The sequence below is a fragment of the Mobula birostris genome, chromosome 18 (genome assembly GCF_030028105.1).
Source record: "Mobula birostris isolate sMobBir1 chromosome 18, sMobBir1.hap1, whole genome shotgun sequence".
Lineage (NCBI taxonomy): Eukaryota > Metazoa > Chordata > Chondrichthyes > Myliobatiformes > Myliobatidae > Mobula > Mobula birostris.
Window position 1 is genome coordinate 9222543 of NC_092387.1, and position 21022 is coordinate 9243564.

The 21022-nt window shown below is 46.5% G+C and overlaps 1 protein-coding gene across 2 annotated transcripts in view; it reads right to left on the reverse strand.

Annotated features, from left to right (window-relative positions):
- Positions 1-21022, reverse strand: part of map1ab (microtubule-associated protein 1Ab) — a 57442-nt gene that overhangs the window by 27198 nt on the left and 9222 nt on the right. For both annotated transcript variants that reach the window (XM_072282169.1, XM_072282167.1), the window contains exons 2-3: positions 3603-3685; positions 1647-1787 (exon numbers count right to left, since the gene is read on the reverse strand). The gene's annotated coding sequence lies outside the window, so the exon portion shown is untranslated. The remainder of the gene's footprint in view (positions 1-1646; positions 1788-3602; positions 3686-21022) is intronic.

Here is a 21022-nt window from a genome sequence, read left to right on the forward strand (position 1 = left end):
GAATCTGTACATTTTTGGACTGTGGGAGGAAACCGGAGCACCTGGAGGAAACCCACGTGGTCACAGGGAGAACGTACAAACTCCTTACACACACCAGTGGGAATTGAGCCCCGACCGTTGATTGCTGGCACTGTAAAATGTTACATTAACTGCTATGCTACTCTACCACCATTTGAAAGCCATCTGGGTAACTACGTGGATAGGAGAGGATTTGAGAGCTATGGCTAATTGCAGACAGATGGGGATAGCATGGAGGAGTTGGGCTGAAGAGCCTAATTCCACACTGTATGACTCTATGTGTGGGACAAGTTTCTTTTTACACAGAGAATGGTGGCTGCTGAAAGTCACTGCCAGGGTTGGTAGTTGAAGCAAAATACAACAGAGGCAGATAAGTGAGAGGATGAAGGGTTATAGGCTGTGTAGGTAGAAGGGATTAGTTTAGTTAAGTATTTAATTCCTCGTTTGATTAGTTTGACACAACATTGTAGGCCAAAGGGGTCTGTTCCGGTGCTATACTGTTCTATTCTATAATGTTGAAGCAAACTGAACAAGGATAATATCAGTGGCGGTAAGATCAACTAAATGCAAGTCATAAACACAAGTGAGTCTACATATGTTGGAGATCCAGAGCAACACGCAAAAATACCAGAGGAACTCAGCAGGTCAGGCTGCATTTAATGGAATAAATAAACAGTTGTAGTTTACTCCTCTCCATAAACGCTGCCTGACCTGCTGAGTTCCTTCAGCATTTTGTATGTGTTACTCTTCAGCCACGCTCAGTACCCACTTTATTAGGTACACCAGCTCATTAATGCAAATATCTAACCTGCCAATCGTGAGGCAGCAACTCAATGCATAAAAGCATGTAGACATGGTCACGAGGTTCAGGTCAAACATCTGAAAGGGGAAGAAATAGGACCCAAATGATTTAGACCGTGAATGATTGTTGGTGCCAGATGGGTGGTCTCAGTATCTCAGAAACTGCTGATCTTCTTGGATTTTCACACACAACTCTCTAGAGTTTACAGAGAATGGTGCAAAAAACAAAAGAAAACTCCAGTGAGTGGCAGTTCTGTGGACAAAAACACTTTGTTAATGAGAGAGGGCAGAGGAGAATGGCCAAATTGGTTCAAGGTTCAAGCTGATTGGAAGGCGACAGTAGCTCAAATAACCACGGGTTACAACAGTGGTGTGCAGAAGAGCAACTCTGAATGCACAACACATCAAGTGGTTGGTCTGCAACAGAAGAAGAGCACACCGGGTTCCACTCATGTACCTAACAGAGTGGCCTCCGAGTGTAGGTAAAAGAATACAGAGGGAATGGGTGGACATAGATCACAGACTTAGTTTAATTTAGCATTGTGCTTGACGCAGATACTATGGGCTGAAGGGCTTATTCCTGTATTTTTTTTACATTCCCTGTAAGCCTTGTAATGAACCATTGTAGATCAGACATTAAGCTAATGCTAGGGTACGCAGCGGTGACTGGGTGCTTAAACCAGTAACACTTCCACGATCCTGTCCCGGGACTTTTCCATGGATGGCGACTGGGAAGTACCACAGGTATGGCCAGTTCCTCCCCTCCCCTTCACTGCAGTCCACCGATTACAACCTCTAATGGCTTACAAGGGGAGGGAGGCTCTCACCTCAGGATCTGCAAAGGTCTCGACGAATCTCTGAAAAGTGTACGTTCCGGTCTGTAGAATCAGGTCTCCTGCTTGTTCAGTGGTTTGCCCACTCAGGATCAAGAGCTTGTGGTGGGAAGAATCTGTCACGAGGGAGTGAACCTAGAGGGAGAAGCAGGAAAGTTACACGGCTGGATTCCAGTCCCCACCCTTCCCCAGTGATATTCCCAACATTTGATCCTTGAGCCAGATACAGTGATATTTCTCATGTGGTGGGTAGGAGACTATAGGCCCTTACACACCACAAGCCTACCCTGCCCGCTAAGGGCCTGTCCTAGGAATAAGGGACTGTATATGTATGTGGGTGGGGAGGAGGACTGGGGCTTGTTTCACTGTTGTGAACATACAAATTCCTTCCAGACACTAGCATAATAGTGTGACCCTTGCTGCTATGATGGGGAAACGTGGGGACGTTTTACAGGGGAGGGTGAGAGCCCACGGGCTCAGTATCTGTGTATGTGAGCGGGCGGGCAGATGGGAGGAACAAAAGGGACTTGTGTTGCTGTTGTTCTGCTGAACGTTGTGGGCATGCTGTGGTGGCACTAGGGCGTACAGCCACACATGCAGGCTGCTCCTGGCATACTCCTGCGTGGGTACAAATGACACATTTCACTGTTTCTTTCCATGAACTCATGATAAATAAACTTAAATCTTGAATCTGATCTATGCTGCGCTCAACTCCTCTTCTATTTCTCTGCCCCCCTCTATTCCTCACTCTATTAATTATCTATCCACCTGTACTTTAAATACTCCTATTGATTCAGATTGTACCACCCACCAGGGTAGAGAAGACATTTCTACACACTTCAGTTTTAAATGACTACCTTGTCTTTTGGTCCCTTTGTCTGTAACTCTCCAACTCGTGAGGACACTTTGACAAGGTCCCACATGGGAGGCTGGGCAAGAGGCTTCAGTCACTTGGCACTCAGGATGAGGTAGTAAATTGGGTTCGACGGGAGAAACCAGAGAGCGGTAGTAGATGGTTGGTTCTCTGATTGGAGACTTGTGACATGCCACAGGGATCAGTGTTGAGTCTGTTGTTGTTGGTCATCTACATCAATAATCTAGATAATAATGTGGCAAACTGGATCAACAAATGTGCGGATGACAACAAGATTGAGGGCGTAGTGGACAACAAGCGAGACTATCAAAGCTTGCAGCAAGACTTGGACCAGCTGGGAAACTGTGCTGAGAAATGACGGATGGAATTTAATGCAGACAGGCTCAAGGTGTTGCCCTTTGGGATGGAACCCAAGGGAGAACTTCTTCAACTTCTTCACTTAGGGTTTGATGAGCATGTGGAACGAGCTTCAAGTGGAAGTGGTGGAGGTGGGTTCAGTTGTAACATTTAAGGTAAGTTTGGATAAGTACATGGATGGGAGGGGTGTGTAGGGTCACGGTCCAGGTGCAGGTCAATGGGAATGGGCAGAATAATGGTTTGGCATGGACTAGATGGGTCGAAGGGCTGGGTTCTCTGGTGTAGTACTCAATGACTATCAGCCCAACATCTTCACTGTTAGGCTACACTATGGGGGTCACCCATGGCCAGTCAGACCACGAGGCTGGAAAAACAGAAGCCTGACCATCATGCACTAACCAAGGCAGCCACAGTGAACTGTTCAGAAACTAAGCTTATCACTGACTGCAGAAGCAATGCTTGGAAGTACTGTTTCGTCTCATGTGCTGCATTCTGTCACATAATATGGTGCTAGAACAACTACTGAGACTGAATAATGTCTGTTATTAATTCATGGGACGTGGGTCTCACTGATCACAATGAGAACTCCACTCATAACTCCTGCTTGTTTAATGACTGCAGGGACAAAGAAGAGTGCTGGGGCACGGCGGAGGGCAGGGCGGAGACGATGGACTGAAAGGCCAGTCTGGCTTGGCTGCGTGATCCCATGAACCCGTTACCTCAGAGGTGACGGTGCTTTCCGTAGGGTTCACCAAGACCACGGTCTCCAGCTCATCGCTCCTGTGGTGGAGTGTCTTCTGGCCTGAAAAACAACGGACACAGGTTGATTGTAGATCAGGTCTAAATGCTGGTAATCGCAGGAAGAAAAACACACCATACCCACAGCTCAAAGCAGTAACAACACACGGACAAAAAACCTAGACTCTTAACCAGCAGTGCCCAACACTGCATAGCAGACCCCTCCCTGGCTCCCATCTACACACTCCGAAGTCTCGACGTTTAAACAGCAGCACTACAGGGTGACTAATCAGATGTAAAGCTGCACCAGGGGAAATCCTAAACATAAAGACATTCTGCAGATGTTGAAAATCTTGAGCCACATAAAATCCTGGAGAAACTCAGCACATCAGACGGCATCTATGGAGAGGATTAAACAATTGACATTTCAGCCCGAAACCTGATCGGGGCTCAACTTCATTCACCATATACATTTACATGTACAATGCATCCGGGTCAATTGGGACAGCCGTTTATTTTGGACAACTTTTAAAAAGCAAAAGCTAAAATAGCCGAGATCCCCTTTGTTTACTGGGGACACTATGCCACCTAATTGGGACAGAAGCCTGTTGTCAAACAGGTTTTAACTAGCATCAGTCACGTGCACCATGCTTTGAGTGATCAGATTTTAAATAGCGCCAGTTGCCGGTGTGTTGTGTTCAACAGTGATTTTTGTCACTGATGAAATAAGATTCTTGCCACTGGCAAGAAATAAGTAGCAAGCCAACTTCGAACTATTTTGCTCACTGCGGTTTCAAGCATTCAGGTTTAGAGATGCCAGAAATGGCCGGGAGTGAATATGAAACAATTTCACTACTTTAACAAGTTATAAACTGTGAAGAAATTTAAGTTACCAACAATCATCTTGAAAGTTACAATGAAAATGAAGATTTGGAAGGTGCAATCTTTTAAAGCATTATATGAAGGCAGTCCATTATCAGCACTAGGTGGCTGCATTGATTTTGTTCATTTACAATTAACCAAAAGAACACGATGCACTTGAATTCCTTTGACAATAACTATTAGGAACTAATACATGGTTTTATAATGCTGATGTGGTATTAGTAGTATTCTACTTTGTGCTGTATTTCATTTAAATACATAAACAAGAGAAAATCTGCAGATGTTGGAAAACCAAAGCAACACACACAAAATGCTGGAGGAACTCAGCAGGCCAGGAAACGAGTAATGAGCCAACGTTTCAAACTGAGACCCTTCATCAAGACTGAAAAAAAAAGACCATGTATGTTTAGGGTCATATATAGTGTAGGTGCTCGGCAAAGCTGCCTCCCAATCTACATCGGGTCTCACCAATATACAGGAGTCCATACTGGGAGCACTGGAAACAGTAAGTGACCCCAACAGACTCACAGGTGAAGTGTCGCCTCTCCTGGAAGAACTGTTTGGAGCCCTGGATGGTAGTGAGGGAGGTGGTGTAGGGGAGAAGGTGTGGAACTTGTTCTGCTTGCAAGGGTAGGTACCAGGAGGGAGATCAGTAGGAAGGGACAAGTGGACAAGGGAGTCATGAGGGATCCCTGCGAAAAGTGGGGGTAGGGAAAGTTGTGTTTGGTGGTGGGATCCCATTGGAGATGGCAGAAGTTATGGAGAATTCTGCACTGGATGCGGAGGCTGGCGGGATGGTAGGTGAGGACAAGAGGAACCCTATCCCTGGTGTGGCAGCCGGAGGATGTGGTGAGGGCAGAAGTGCACGAAATGGAATAGGTACAGGTGAGGGTAGCATTGATGATGGAGGAAGGGAAGCCACTTTCTCTGAAGGAGGAGGACATCTCATTAGTTCTGGAATGAAAAGCCTCATCCTGAGAGCAGATGCGGCAGAGACAGAGGAACTGAGGGAAGGCGATGGCAAATTTACAGTGACAGGGTAGTAGGAGGTATAGTCCAGGTAGCTGTGAGAATCTGTGGGTTTATATATCAGTAAGTAAACTGTCTCCAGAGACAGAGACAGAGAGATCAAGAAGGGGGTGAAAGGTGTTGGAAATGGACCAAGTAAATTTGATGGGGGGGGGGGGTGCAACGTGAAGGCAAGGTTGATTAAACCGACAAACTCAGCATGGTGCAGGAAGCAGCACTAATACAGTTGTCAACGTAGCATAGGAAGAGTTTGGGGGGGGGCGCGATACGGGTGTAGGCTTGGAACACAGACAGCTCCATGTAGCTGACAAAGAGGCAGGCATAACTGGGACCCATGCAAGCATGTATTTACGATGTAAACAGCATTATAAAAAGTGAATCAAAATCAGAAGCAGGTTTAATATCAGGAACACATGTTGTGAAATTTGTTGTTTTGAGGCAGTAGTATAGTGCTGTACATAAAACAGTGTTATTGAAAGTGGTTTAAAGTGTTTAGCGTGTGGAGTCTCGGCCTGAAACATTGACTGTTTACTCTCCTGCCTGACTTGTTGAGTTCCTCCAGCTGAGAGGACAGAGGGTCTCCTGTCACCAGAATGAGATGTTCCACAACTAGAAGCAGTTTTAAAGCATTGGGAATGTTGATGGAAACGTGGGAGGTACCTACCCATGGCAGGAACCCACAAACCCACTACGATAAGGTAAAGTAACACAAATAACTGCTTTAGTGAGATTGAGGGATTACTTTTGGTGACAATTTTGTCAGGAGTCCCCTCCAAACTGTGTCCTGCAAAGGGAGATAAGAGCCTCAGATTAAAGATTAGATTAGCTTTATATGTCACATGTACATCAAAACATTGTACAGTGAAATGCATTTTTGCGTCAAGGATAAACACAGTCCGAGGATGTGCTGGGGACAGCCCGCAAGTATTGCCTTGTTTCTGCCAACAGAGCATGCCCACAACTTAACCTGTCCACCTTTGGAACGAGGGAGGAAAGCAGAGCACACGGAGGAAACCCACGTGGTCATGGGGAGAACGTACAAACTTCTCACCGATACTGGCAGGAACTGAGCCCCACTCGTTGGCGCTGTAAAGCGTCACGCTGACCACAATGCTATTGTGCCACAAACCTTTCACTTCCAAACATTTACCATTCCCTCCACATTTCCCCCCTTGTGACACAGCACTCCCTACACGCCATCCCTCCTGCAGTACGCTGTTCCCTCCGCACTTTAAAGCCCCTCTGCTGTGGCACAAACCTTCTGATTCAGACATCTTTGTTACCGACTGATCCAAAGCCACAGAACGCTAAATGTGTCAGCGGTAAGGCAGATCCAAACAGTGAGACTGTCTGCAATTTACAAATTAGCTAATCGATTTGGAATCAGAACCTGGCCTGACACAGGTTCTGCTCCCATGCACAATGCAGACCTCTGTCCCTATAGTGGGAGAGTCTTGGACCAGAGGGCACAGCCTCACAATAGAAGGATGTCCCTTTAGAACAGAGATGAAGAGGAATTTCTTTAGCCAGAGGGTGTTGAATCTGAGGAATTCATTAACATAGACAGCTGTGGAGGCCAAGTCACTGGGTATATTTAAAGTGCAGCTTGATAGATTCTTGATTCGTAAGGGTGTGAGAGGTTACATGGAGAAGCCAGGAGACTAAATGGGACAAATGCCCTAAATCTGCCCCTGTGTCTTATGGTCTAAAGCTTCCACCAATGCTGAGGCTCAAGTACTTTTGGAAGCATCTGATGAAATGGGTGAGCTGTCTCGGAGATGATTGTAACACACTGAATGGGCCACTGCAGCCTCAGGCTCAGGGGTTGCAGTGAGGAATTCTCAGGGTATCCAGTGGGCAGATGAATGTGTGTAATTTTGGGATGGTACCGTGTATTTCTGTGGTGCCTTGCATATCCGCTCAGGATGCAAGTGAAATTGCACCCTGAGCGGATATCCAGCAAATTGCTCCTGTAGTCCCGGCACTGCTACTCTGTGAGGGGTGATGGTTTTGCTTTTTATCTCTCAGAAGCAGTCGCAAATGATTCAACTCCTTAACCGTGTGATAACTTCATCAGGAAGTTGCAAAGGGACCCGGATCCGCCCAACACCTGCACTTCTTGTTCTATTCCTTTCCTCCACTTCTCCATTCCAGTTATTCCCTTCCCTCCTTCCAATCCCAATAAACATCAACTGCCCATCTCCCTCCACAGATGCTGCCTGACCCACTGAGTTTCTCCAGCATTTCCTGTGGGTTCCCCCTCCCAAAGAGATTGGTTTTATTCATCAGATCAACATCGAAATGTACAGTGAAATGCGTTGTTCGCATCAACAACCAACACAGTCCAAGATGTGCTGCGGACAGCCGGCAAGAGTCACCGTGCTTCAGATGCCAACATAGCATGGACGCAATTTACTAACGCGAATCTGTACGTCTTTGGACTGTGGGAGGAAACCAGAGCACCTGGAGGAACCCCACATGGTCACGGGGAGAGCATACAAACTCCTTACAGACAGTGGTGGGAATTGAACCTGGGTGTCTGGCATTGGTTGTCCGTGTGAACAACACATTTCACTGTACATTTCGATGTTGATCTGACAAATAAATCTAATCTTTCATCTACTTCCATGGGTAGAAAAGGGGCATCTCCCTCTGGTACGCATTAGTTAGCAAATGGCTCCCAGTCAACTGCTTACAGTCTGCTTACTACTAGTTAAAATGATCAGTAGAATAATTCCAGTCTTTGCAAAGGTGACGGCTGTTATTTACTAGCCAAAACAAATGGTTAAACAGCTGACGCCATCATGACTGGTACCATTGCCAGGCTTTGAATTGAATTGACTTTATTACTTACACCCTTCATATGCATGGAGTAAAAATCTTTACGTTACACCTCCATCTAAAAGTGCAATGTGCAATTTATAGTAATTTATAATAAATAATGTACAACAGGACAGTCAATATAACACAGAAATACAGTTGCATCAGGATGAATTAATCAGTCTGATGGCCTGGTGGAAGAAGCTGTCCCGGAGCTTGTTGGTCCTGGCTTTTATGCTGCGGTACCGTTTCCCGGATGGTAGCAGCTGGAATAGATTGTGGTTGAGATGACTCAGGTCCCCAATATTCCTTCAGGCCCTTTTTACACACCTGCCTTTGTAAAAGTGGGAATTTTACACCTACAGCTGCGCTGGGCTGTCCGCACCACTCTCTGCAGAGGACTGCAATTGAGGAAAGTGCAGTTCCCATACCAGGCAGTGATGCAGCCAGTCAGGATGCTCTCAGTTGTGCCCCTATAGAAAGTTCTTAGGATTTGGGGCCCCATCCCAAACTTCTTCAACTGTCTGAGGTGAAAGAGGTGCTGTTGTGCCTTTTTCACCACACAGCCGGTATGTACAGACCACGTGAGATCCTCAGTGATGTTTATGCCCAGGAACTTAAAGCTGTTCACCCCTTCAACCCCAGATCTATTGATGTCATTAGGGGCTAGCCTGTCTCCATTCCTCCATTTATTAATGAACTATTGCACAGGGTACTAAGTCAGAGGTCCCTCCACTCTCCCAACTTCCCCTCCGGCCCCCTCTCCCCCATTGTCTCCCCCTCCCACTGCTTGCTACCATCAAGGTGTCCCATTCTTCCTGAACAGTAGCTGACTGTGCTACCTTCCACCCAGAGACTGAGTTTTACTCCAAAAGGGAAAGGCAAACTGGGGAAAGAGCAGGACATGCAGCATAAGGAGAGGGTCCTTCCAAAGAGCCAGTACAAGTAAGATAGGCTGAACGACCTTCAGTGCTGTACCACTCCAGATGTTCTGTAGTGGTCCAATCAGCAAATCAAATAGAGCAGCAGCCATTAAAGCTGGAGGATGACTCAGCTCCTGATATTCAAAGGCTTTCCACCAACCACAGTGCAGGAGTTCTATGGAGTTCTCGAAAAACACAACACCCCATCAACCCCACCAAGTCCCACTCCATCTCGTCCATAACACTGCCCACTACTGTCCCCTTCAAACAAGAGCCACTATCTGCACACTCATCATCAAGGACCCCAACATCCAGGCCATGCTCCCATCTCACTGCTACCATCAGGAAGGTGGTACAGGAGCCTCAGGACTCACACCACCAGGATCAGGAACAGTTATTACCCCTCAACCATCAGGCTCTTGAACCAGAGGGGATAAGTTCACTCACCCTATCACTGAAGTGTTCCCACAACCTATGGACTCACTTTCAAGGACTCTAAATCTCATGTTCTCAATATTTATTGCTTATTTATATATGTATGTATTTGCATATTTTGTTGTCTTTTGCAGTTTGTCCGTCTTTGTTGTATGTAGTTTTTGGTGTTTGTATTTACTGTGAATGCCCACAAGAAAATGAATCTCAGGGTTGTATATGGTGACATACACTGTATGTACTTTGTTAATAAATTTATGTTGAACTTTAAACACTTGTAGTATCAGGAGGAGACGCTGAGTTAAATAACACCCTCTGGTTATAAATACCCGATGCAACAGACTACAGAACCTATCCACAGGGCAGTCACTGAACAAACTTCATCAGGGTGGGGGGAAAGAGAACTAAATATTAGAGAGTGTGAGAAACATCTGGCAGCCAACAGCAATGTGGGTGACATGGTAGCATAGTGGTTAGCATGAAGGTGTTACAGCACCAGCGACTCAGGTTCAGTTCCTGCCACTGTCTGTAAGGAGTTGGGACGTTCTCCCCGTGACACTTTCCTCCACGTGCTCAGGTTTCCTCCCACAGTCTGCAGATGTATGGACATGCTATCATGGTGACATGTGTGGGCTGCCCCCAGCACAACCCTTGGACTGTGCTAGCCGTTGACACAAACAACGTATTTCACTGTTTTGATGTACATGTGACAAATAAAGCTAATCTTTACCTTCAATCTTTTGGCTTCCTCCAGATTCCAATATTCCGTGCTCCACACAAGGACCGGGACCCAGTTTCCAACTCTCACAAGCAACATAATCACATTCCCCTCAACTCTTAATTTTGCAGCAGTTGCTTATGAACACACAGCGCCCCAGTAATCTCGGCAGAACGGGTTGGGAATAGTTCATCACAGCCGTCTGCAGGGAGTCAGGCAACGATGGCAGGTCAGGTGTCATGCAGGAGAGAAAAACAGCACAGAGTCCGGCCCTTCTGCCCAGCAGTCTGTGCCGACCATCAACCACCCATTTCCATCAATCCTACGTTAATCCCAGTTTTGTTTAATTGAGAGAGCTTTACTTTGTACCCAACCCATGCTACAATCCAACTTGCACACAGCAAAATTCTGCAACACCATCCCTCCGGGAGAATGGTAATCGTTTTCTCTTTCAGGTGCTGACAGACTTCGCGGACCTTTGAGAAGATCAGAGACCACAGCACAGAGGAGCAGACTTAGGCCATTCGGCTCATCGAGTCTGCTCCGCCATTCCATCGCAGCTGATTTATTATCCCTCTCAACCCGTTCTCCTGCCTTCTCCCCAAAACCTTGATGCCCTTTCTAAACAAGGACCTATCAACCTCAGCTTTAAATGTACCCAATGACTTGGCATCCACAGCCATTTGGGGCAATAAATTCCACAGATTCACCACCCTCTGGCTAGAGAAATTCCTCCTCATCTCTGTTTTAAACGGGTGTCCTTGTATCTGAGGCTGTGCCCTCTGGTCTCAGACTCTCCTGGTATTATAAACATCCTCCCCATGCCCATTCTATCAGATCACTGATCGAATCCTTTACCCCATCCAGGTTTCCCCATCACAGGAACTGGAAGGTGAAAGGATGCTGAGGTGGAGGACATCACTCTGATACCAGGTTCCCAAACAGCAGCCCCCAGCTAACAGAAATATTTACGATCCGCAGAGGTAGGGCTCTGTTGGAGATGGTCTCAGCCTCGTATTTTATGCCCGAATAAGAAAAGAAAAATCACATAGCTCGGCAGAACGGGTTGCTCTTGATGGAAGATCCTGAGAGCAGACTTGGTACATCACCGAGGACTCCAGTAAATTTCTACAGAAGTACCATGGAGAGCATTCTAACTGGTTACATCACCGCCTGAGATGGACAGATGCACAGGATCAGAACCTCAGCCAAATCCATCGTGAGCATGAGACTCCCTATGATTGAAGACGTCTTCAAAAGGCGGTGTCTCAAGACAGTGTCATCTATCATTAAAGACCCTCACCATCCAGAACAGGCCCCCTTCTCATTACCATCTTCAGAGGGGTATGGGAGCCTGAAGGCACACACTGAACATTTTAGGAACAGCTTTTTCCCCTCTACCATCAGATTTGTCAACCCACCATGAACCCATGAACACTACCTCACTGATTTGCTCTCATCTTGCATGACTTAGTTTTCAGATACAAGGAGAGTGGGACGAGGGGGAGGAGGGAGGGGAAGAGGGAGCGAGGGAAAGGAACGATGAAGGGTGATGAATGAGAGGCAGCAGAAGGGGAAAGGGGGGAGGGAAAGGGGGGAGGGAAAGGGGGGAGGGAAAGGGGGGAGGGAAAGGGGGAGGAGGAATGAGAGAAAGTGGAAGAGGGAAAGAGGTTAAGAGGAAGGGGAGGGAAATGAGGGAGAGGAACAATGGAGGGGGAGGAATGAAGGAGAGTGGGGGGTAGGGGAATGAGGAGAGAGGAATGAGGGAGAGGAAACGAGGGGGGAATGAGTGGGGGAGCAAAGGGGAACGAGAGAGAGGACACTGAGTGAGTTTCTTTCCTGGGGTGAGTAGAGGAACTATGTCAGTCACTGGGTCAGTGCACAGGTCCTCTGAAGCTGTGGAACTGCGGCATTTAGCAGTCAGCCTCTGAATCTATGTTGACAGAGCAGCAGATGGCAGCCTGCGGATTGACTCGATGAGCAAGTGCTTCAAGTTTGTACTTGAGCAGGATAAGATTAGACGTACTTAAAAATAGATTGAGCGCTCCTGAAGTGTCGAACTGGTGTTCAGTCAGCCACTGAGACAATGTCACCTGCACAGATGTGATGCTGTGATTGCAACCAATATCCTGGCATTGGTTTCAAGAACAGAAAGTCAAAGGTGCTGCCCTGTCTGAAACTGATTGGATGTCAGAGGTGAGTTCTTTACGCAGAGAATGGTGGTGTGTAGAACAACCTGCTTGGGCTGGTGGTAGAGGCAGGTACATTAGGGACGTTTAAGAGACTCTGAGAAAGGCACAGGGATGATCAAAAAATGGAGGGCGCAGTGAGAGGGAGCGGTTAGATTGATTTTGGAGTAGAGATTAACAGGTCATGACACAGCATCACGGGCTGAAGGGCCTGTATTCTGCTTACTGTCCATGTTCTAGTAAAGTTAAACTAGTCTGAATGAAACAGGAATGAGGATGTTACTCAGCCCTCACCTACTGCCTCTACTCCAGAAACTCGAACACAGTCTAGACCGATGCTGCCTCGTGGCGGTATGGTAGTGTGGTGGTTAGCGTGACTCTTTACAGCGTCTGTGATCAACTGCCGCCACTGTCTGTAAGAGTTAGTACGTTTCCCCGTGTCTGCGTGTTTCCTCCAGTTTCCTCACACATTCCAAAAACCTGGGGGTTAGAGCCGGTAAGTTGTGCTACGTTGGCGTCAGAAGCCTGCCGACACTTGTGGGCTGCCCTGAGCTCATCCTCAGAATGTGCTGGTCATTGAAGCAAACAGTGCATTTCACTGTATGTTTGGGTGTATATGTGACAAATAACGCTAATCTTTATCTGTTGCCAGTGCCTCCTTCCAGATGACACATTCATCCAATTCCAGGTGGGTCCACTGGTGCACCTTCCAAAAAGTCTGTTCATCATTCCTTCTCCATGAACTCATCCCAGACTCTGCTGGGCCTTATCACAGCCCCCTGTGGCCAATATACGAAGGTTCCCGGGGCTCAATTTAAAATAGTCAAGTTTTTAAATCCCAACACTATCTCTCATCTCTAATCTCTCATATTCAGATAGAGACGTAACGTAGATTTTTACTCCTCATATATGAAGGATGTAAGAAATAAAGTCAATTCAATTCAATGACATCAAACAACCCCTAAAAAACCCACAACATCTCTATGCACCTTCAACTCTTCAATATCGCTTTCCATATTTCATCAGTATGTAGCAGGCTCACAGAGCAATACCATAGCCCTAGCACTTTTCCCTGGAACCTATCCTCCCAGTATTCCCATCAACACCCCTGAATTTCCTATCAGATTCCTCCTTCTTCCACACTTTACCTCATCCATCTATACAGTCCCAGCTTCTTAATTCATCTCCTCCTCCCCCATCCACCTTCCTCTTCACCTGCACACCAGGAACAATTTACAAGGGATAACATAGAACACAGAACATAGAACATAGAATAGTACAGCACAGTACAGGCCCTTCGGCCCACAATGTTGTGCCGACCCTCAAACCCTGCCTCCCATATAAGCCCCCACCTTAAATTCCTCCATATACCTGTCTAGTAGTCCCTTAAACTTCACGAGTGTATCTGCCTCCACCACTGACTCAGGCAGTGCATTCCATGCACCAACCACTCTCAGAGTAAAAAACCTTCCTCTAATATCCCCCTTGAACTTCCCACCCCTTACCTTAAAGCCATGTCCTCTTGTATTGAGCAGTGGTGCCCTGGGGAAGAGGCGCTGGCTATCCACTCTATCTATTCCTCTTATTATCTTGTACACCTCTATCATGTCTCCTTTTATCCTCCTCCTCTCCAAAGAGTAAAGCCCTAGCTCCCTTAATCTCTGATCATAATGCATACTTTCTAAACCAGGCAGCATCCTGGTAAATCTCCTCTGTACCATTTCCAATGCTTCCACATCCTCCCTATAGTGAGGTGACCAGAACTGGACACAGTACTCCAAGTGTGGCCTAACCAGAGTTTTATAGAGCTGCATCATTACATCGCGACTCTTAAACTCTATCCCTCGACTTATGAAAGCTAACACCCCATAAGCTTTCTTAACTACCCTATCCACCTGTGAGGCAACTTTCAGGGATCTGTGGACATGTACCCGAGATCCCTCTGCTCCTCCACACTACCAAGTATCCTGCCATTTACTTTGTACTCTGCCTTGGAGTTTGTCCTTCCAAAGTGTACCACCTCACACTTCTCCGGGTTGAACTCCATCTGCCACTTCTCAGCCCACTCTTGCATCCTATCAATGTCTCTCTGCAATCTTCGACCATCCTCTACACTATCTACAACACCACCAACCTTTGTGTCGTCTGCAAACTTGCCAACCCACCCTTCTACCCCAACATCCAGGTCGTTAATAAAAATCACGAAAAGTAGAGGTCCCAGAACAGATCCTTGTGGGACACCACTAGTCACAATCCTCCAATCTGAATGTACTCCCTCCACCACCACCCTCTGCCTTCTGCAGGCAAGCCAATTCTGAATCCACCTGGCCAAACTTCCCTGGATCCCATGCCTTCCGACTTTCTGAATAAGCCTAACGTGTGGAACCTTGTCAAATGCCTTACTAAAATCCATATAGATCACATCCACTGCACTATCCTCATCTATATGCCTGGTCACCTCCTCAAAGAACTCCATCAGGCTTGTTAAGACACGATCTGCCCTTCACAAAGCCATGCTGACTGTCCCTGATCAGACCATGATTCTCTAAATGCCCATAAATCCTATCTCTAAGAATCTTTTCCAACAGCTTTCCCATCACAGACGTAAGGCTCACTGGTCTATAATTACCCAGACTATCTCTACTACCTTTTTTGAACAAGGGGACAACATTCGCCTCCCTCCAATCCTCCGGTACCATTCCCGTGGACAACAAGGTCATAAAGATCCTAGCCAGAGGCTCAGCAAACTCTTCTCTCGCCTCGTGGAGCAGCCTGGGGAATATTCCTTCAGGCCCCGGGGACTTATCTGTCCTAATGTATTTTAACAACCCCAACACCTCTTCACCCTTAATATCAACATGTTCCAGAACATCAACCTCTCTCATGTTGTCCTCACCATCATCAAATTCCCTCTTATTGGTGAATACTGAAGAGAAGTATTCATTGAGGACCTCGCTCACTTCCACAGCCTCCAGACACATCTAACAAACTACCAATCAGAGATGTTGATTTCTCTCACTTCTACCCCTTCCTCTTTTCTCTTTTTCCATTCCCCACATTCTTAACACTTTTCTCCTCACCTGTCCATCATCTCCCTCTGGTTTTCCTCCTTCTCTTTCTCCCATGATCCACTCTCCTCTCCTATCAGATTCTTTCTTCAGAATCAGGTTTAATATCACTGGCATACATTGTGAAACCTGTCGTTATGTGGTAGCAGTACATGCAATACATAATAATAAACTGTAAATTACACAAAGTATACATATATATGTAAAAGGATAAATTAAGTAGTGCAAAAAGTGTAAAGAAAAACTAGTGAGGTAGTGTTCATGGGTTCAATGTCAATTCAGAAATTTGCTGGCAGAGGGAAGAAGCGGTTCCTAAATCGTTGAGTGTGTGCCTTCAGGCTTCTGTACCTCCCCCCCCCACCCCGATGGTAGCAATGAGAGGAGGGTAAGCTCTGGGTGATGGGGGTCCTTAATAATGTATGCTGCCTTTTTGAGGTTTGCTCCTTGAAGATGCGCTGGATGCTGGGGAGGCGTGTGCCCACGATGGAGCTGGCAGAGTTTACAATTTTCTGCAGCTTATTTCAATCCCATGCAGAGGCACCCCCCCCCCCACCACCAAACCAGATGGTGACACAGCCAGTTAAAATACTTTCCACAGTACATCTGTAGAAATTTCTGAGACGTACCAAATCTCCCCAAACTCCTAACGGGTAATAGCCGCTGTCAATCCTTCTTTATAGCTGTATCAATACGTTGGGCCCAGGATAGATTCTCAGAGACAATGACACCCAGGAACAACTTCTTCAGTCATTCACCTCTTCCACCTTCTTCCCATCTCGACTCAGCACCTTCCCCCTTACCCATCACCACCCAGCCCTTACTTCATCCCGTCTCCCCAACTCAGCACGTTGCCACTTACCCATCACCACCCAGCTCTTACCTCATCCCGTCTCCCCGACTCACCACCTTGCCCCTCATCTGTCATTGGCCAGCTGGTACAGCTGCCCTCCCTCCACGTACTTAATTCTGGCTTCTGCCCCGTTCCTCACCAAAGGTCTCAGCCTGAAACGTCGACTGCTTACTCACTTCCATAGATGCTGCCTGACCTGCTGAGTTCCCCCAGCATTTTGTGCGTGTTGCTCTGGATTTCCAGCATCTCCAGAATCTCTTCATGTATTTCACAGTGCAACACTTCACCAACACCAGATCAAGTTGAAGAAATAAAGACTGCATTTGTTTGACACGTGCAGTATATCAAAACAACAATGAAATGGGTCATTTGTGTCAACGACCAACACAGTCTGAGGATGTGCAAGTGTTGCCATGATTCCAACGCCAACATAGCGTGCCCACAACTTACTGACTACTAACCCATACATCTTTAGAATGTAGGAAGAAACTGGGGCCCATGGGGAAAATGAGCAGTCATGGAGAACGTGAAATCTCCGTGCAAATAGCACCAGAGGTGGGGACTGAACCGGGGATGCTGGAGGTGGCAGGCAGCGGCTCTACTAGCTGTGCCAGTGTATCACCCCTGAAACTAATCTCGGGACCAACAGCTGGGCCTTCAGCTGCCCGGACCGAACTTCTGCAAGATTGTTTAATGTCGTTCTTCAGGATGTGAGCGTAAGGGAGGAAAAAATGATTGTTACTCTGGATCCGACGCAGCATAAAAAAAATACACAATAAGCATAAAGAACAAAATAAAAAAAGACAATAAATATAAATGTATAAGATTAGCCTATATAGATTGGTTGTGTGTACATAAAGTAATGCTAATCACAGGAGTGTCTGCACATAAGGTGACTGACAGAAATTTATGAAGTAGTGGTGGTGGCTTCGTAGGTGGAGGTGTTAATCAGCCTTACTGCTTGGGGGAACTGACTGTTTTTGAGTCTGGCGGTCCCGGCATGGAAGATGTGTAGCTCCCTTCCTGATGGGTGTGGGAGAAACAGCTCATAAGCAGGGCGGGTGGGATCCTTCACAAAGTTACTGGCCTTTTTCTGTATATATGTCATTGATAGCGGATAGGCTCCCTCGTTCTCCCCCTGGGACTCTTACCCACCCCCCACTGGAGACAATCCTGAACGCCTCCCCCCTTGACTAGTCATATCCTTAGTCATACAGAACCTCAGCACAGAAATAGGCCCTTCAGCCCATCTAGTATGTGCCAGCCTAGCCTTTTACCTAATCCTATCAGCCTGCACTCAGAGCATAGCCCTCCAAAACTTAGGTGGACCTGATATTCCATCTGAAACTTGAGCATGCAATAACACTTGCTGCCAGTTCTTTGTTTAGTACACCTTCTCCTGAAGTGTTTTAGATAGAGCATATGTAGAGAGGATGTTTCCTATAGCAGGGGGAGTCTAAGACCAGAGGGCACAGTGTCAGAATAGAAGGATGTCCCTTTAGAATAGAGAAGAGGAGAAGATTCTTTAGCCAGAGGGTGGTGACTCTGTTGAATTCATTGTCACAGATGGCGGAGGTCATTGGCGGTTGATAGGCCCTTTGACAGTGAGTGCACCAAAGGTTACAAGGGGAAGGTAGGAGAATGGGGTTGAGAGTGATAATACATCAGCCTCAGTGAAATGGCAGAGCAGATTTGATGGCCAAATGCTCTAATGTCTTATGATCTTATGGACATTTTATCTGTGTGTGTGTGTGTGTGTGTGTGTGGTGAAGATGTCTTCACCAATGAGCAATGAGCTTCTCCCTGTTGCAGTAGCCAATATCCATTCCTCGACCAACAGACTGCCCATCCACTGTCAAACTCTGTTAATGACGTGTCTTAGGCTGTTTTAAGTTAAAAGACAACTCGATGTGAACGCTGTTGTTTACGGGGTCTTGCTGAGCTGACATTTTCTGTCGTACTTCCTACATGACAACCTGACTGCAGTTCAAAGGACCTCACCGCCTGTGAATCATTCAGGGACATCCTGCGTCTACAGAAATGCACTACAGAAAGAGTATAGAAAGGAACAGCACATATCAATGGCAGCACCAAGCGACAGAACACCAATTGATGTACTGAGTGATAGAACAGTAGAACAATATGCGCCTTTTGGCCCACAAAGTTCTGCAACCTTATAATCCTTCCCTCCCATACAGTCCTCCATTGTTCTATCATCTATAAGCCTACCTGAGAGTTTCTTAAATGCCCCTAATGTATCTGCCTCTACCACCATGAAAACACACTCCCCACACCCCACACCGCTGTGTAAAAAAAAATCACCTCTGACATCTCTCTATACTTTCCTCCAATTACCCTCAAGTTAAGCCCCCTTGTATTAGCCATTTCCATCCATGGAAAAATAGTTTCTGGTTGTCCACTCAATCTAAGTCTATTATCATCTATCAAGACACCTCTCATCCTCCTTTGCTCCAAATAGAAAAGTCCTAGCTCGTGTTTCAAATCCATGGGTCCCTGAAAGTGCTGCGCAGGAATTGACAGGGGGGTAAAGAAGGTAGACGTCATGCTTTCCCTTATTAATTCAGACAATGAGTTCAAGAGATGGGACGTTATATCGCAGCTCTAGGAAGCTCTGGCTGGGCTGCATCTGGAGTACTGTGTTCAGTTCTGGACATTGTGGTGGCAGAAGGAATTAGTTTAGGAAGGACATGTGAGCACACAGTGAAAGAGTTGGAGAGCAGCAGAGATCACAGAAGGGGAGCAGTGAGAAAGGATCTCAGAGAACTCCTAAAGAGAATATCTAAACCTCTTAAGGGTAAACATAACTCAAAGAGAGATGCTCTTCGAGGGGTTAGTTTAGTTAGCCTCTTAATTACTAACTTACTTCGTTCAGTAACATTCTGTAGTGTACTGCTCTATACAACGTATCACTGCACATCCCTTCCCACCATCGGTAGTATCTGCAGCAGCCACTGCCTAAGAAGGCCACAAGATGCCTACTGTCTGGGCCATATCATCTTCTCACAGTTACCACCAGGCAGGAGGGACAAAAGCCTGAAGCTCCACATATCAGGGTTCAAGGACAGCCTCCTCCCTTCAACCATTCAGAAACCCTAATCACACAGATCAGCTACACGCTCATCATCTTGACCACTTTGCACTAAAGTTTTGATTTGCTCTAACTGCATTCTTCTTTTGTAAAAATTGTGTATAATTTATGTTTTCCTTATGAATGCTGTTTATATGCTCTGATATAGAGTATACTGAAAGGGCCAGATAGATTGGAAGCACAGAGGATGTTGAACCAAGCCCAAGGAGTTGTTACCATGACTACAAACTACCAATTACCACAGGTCTTTTCCCAGTTTAGTACAAACTACTTACAGACAATGACGGGAATCAAACCGCAATCTCAGAACTGGCACTGCAAAGCGTGATAACCGTTAAGCTACTGTGCTACGTGCATCAGCCTTGTCCTCAAGTCTAGTAGATTGACAGCATGGAGTAGGCCCTTTGAGCTGTGCCACCCAACAATCCCCCAATTTAACCCTAGCCTAATCACGGGACAATTTGCAATGACCAATTAACCTACCAACCGGTACATCTTTAGACTGTGGGAGGAAATCAGAGATCCCGGAGGAAACCCACAGGGTCACAGGGGGGAACATACAAATACCTTACTGACAGCGGTGGGAGTACACTTCGTATCTTCTACACAATGAACGCTATCTATGCCCCTCATGATTTTCCACATCTCTGAAAGATCAACCCTCATTTTTAAAAATGTACTTACTTTGTTACAGATACAGCAAAGTAACAGGCCCTTCTGGCCCAATGAGCCTGCGCCAACCAATTACACCCATGTGACCAATTAAACAACTAACCCGTACACATTTGGACTGTGGGAGGAAACCGGAGCACCCGGAGGAAACCCACGCAGTCATGAAGAGAACACACAGACGCCTTACGGGCAGTGAGGGGAACTGAACCGGGGTCGCTGGGACTGAAGTATTGTTATGCTGACCACTGTGCCACCATTAGCACCTTTCATTCATCCACACGCCAATGAAAAGAGTTCCAACCTCCTCAACCTCTCTCCATGACTCAGACCCAGTCCTGACAACCTCCTTGTAAATCCCCTCTGAAGTCCTTCCGGCTTAATGGCATTAGAATTTGGAATTGGTTTATTATTGTCACATGTAGCAAGATCCAGTGAAAAACTTGTCTTGCAGACTGTCCCATACAGATCAGATGATTGAGATAGAGCAAGGTTAAACAATAACAGAATGCAGAGTAACAGCCACAGAGAACGTGAAGACAATAGGGTGCAAGAGCATAGCTCATCGTGAGGATGACTCAGCCTTGTTGTATAGGGAACTGTTCGATAGTCTTACAATAGTGGAGTGGAAGCTGTGCTTTCGAAGGGAGAAGAGAATACCAGTTTAAGCTGGCACTGGTGAACCTCAGCAACGCCTGGCTGGTGGCTAACA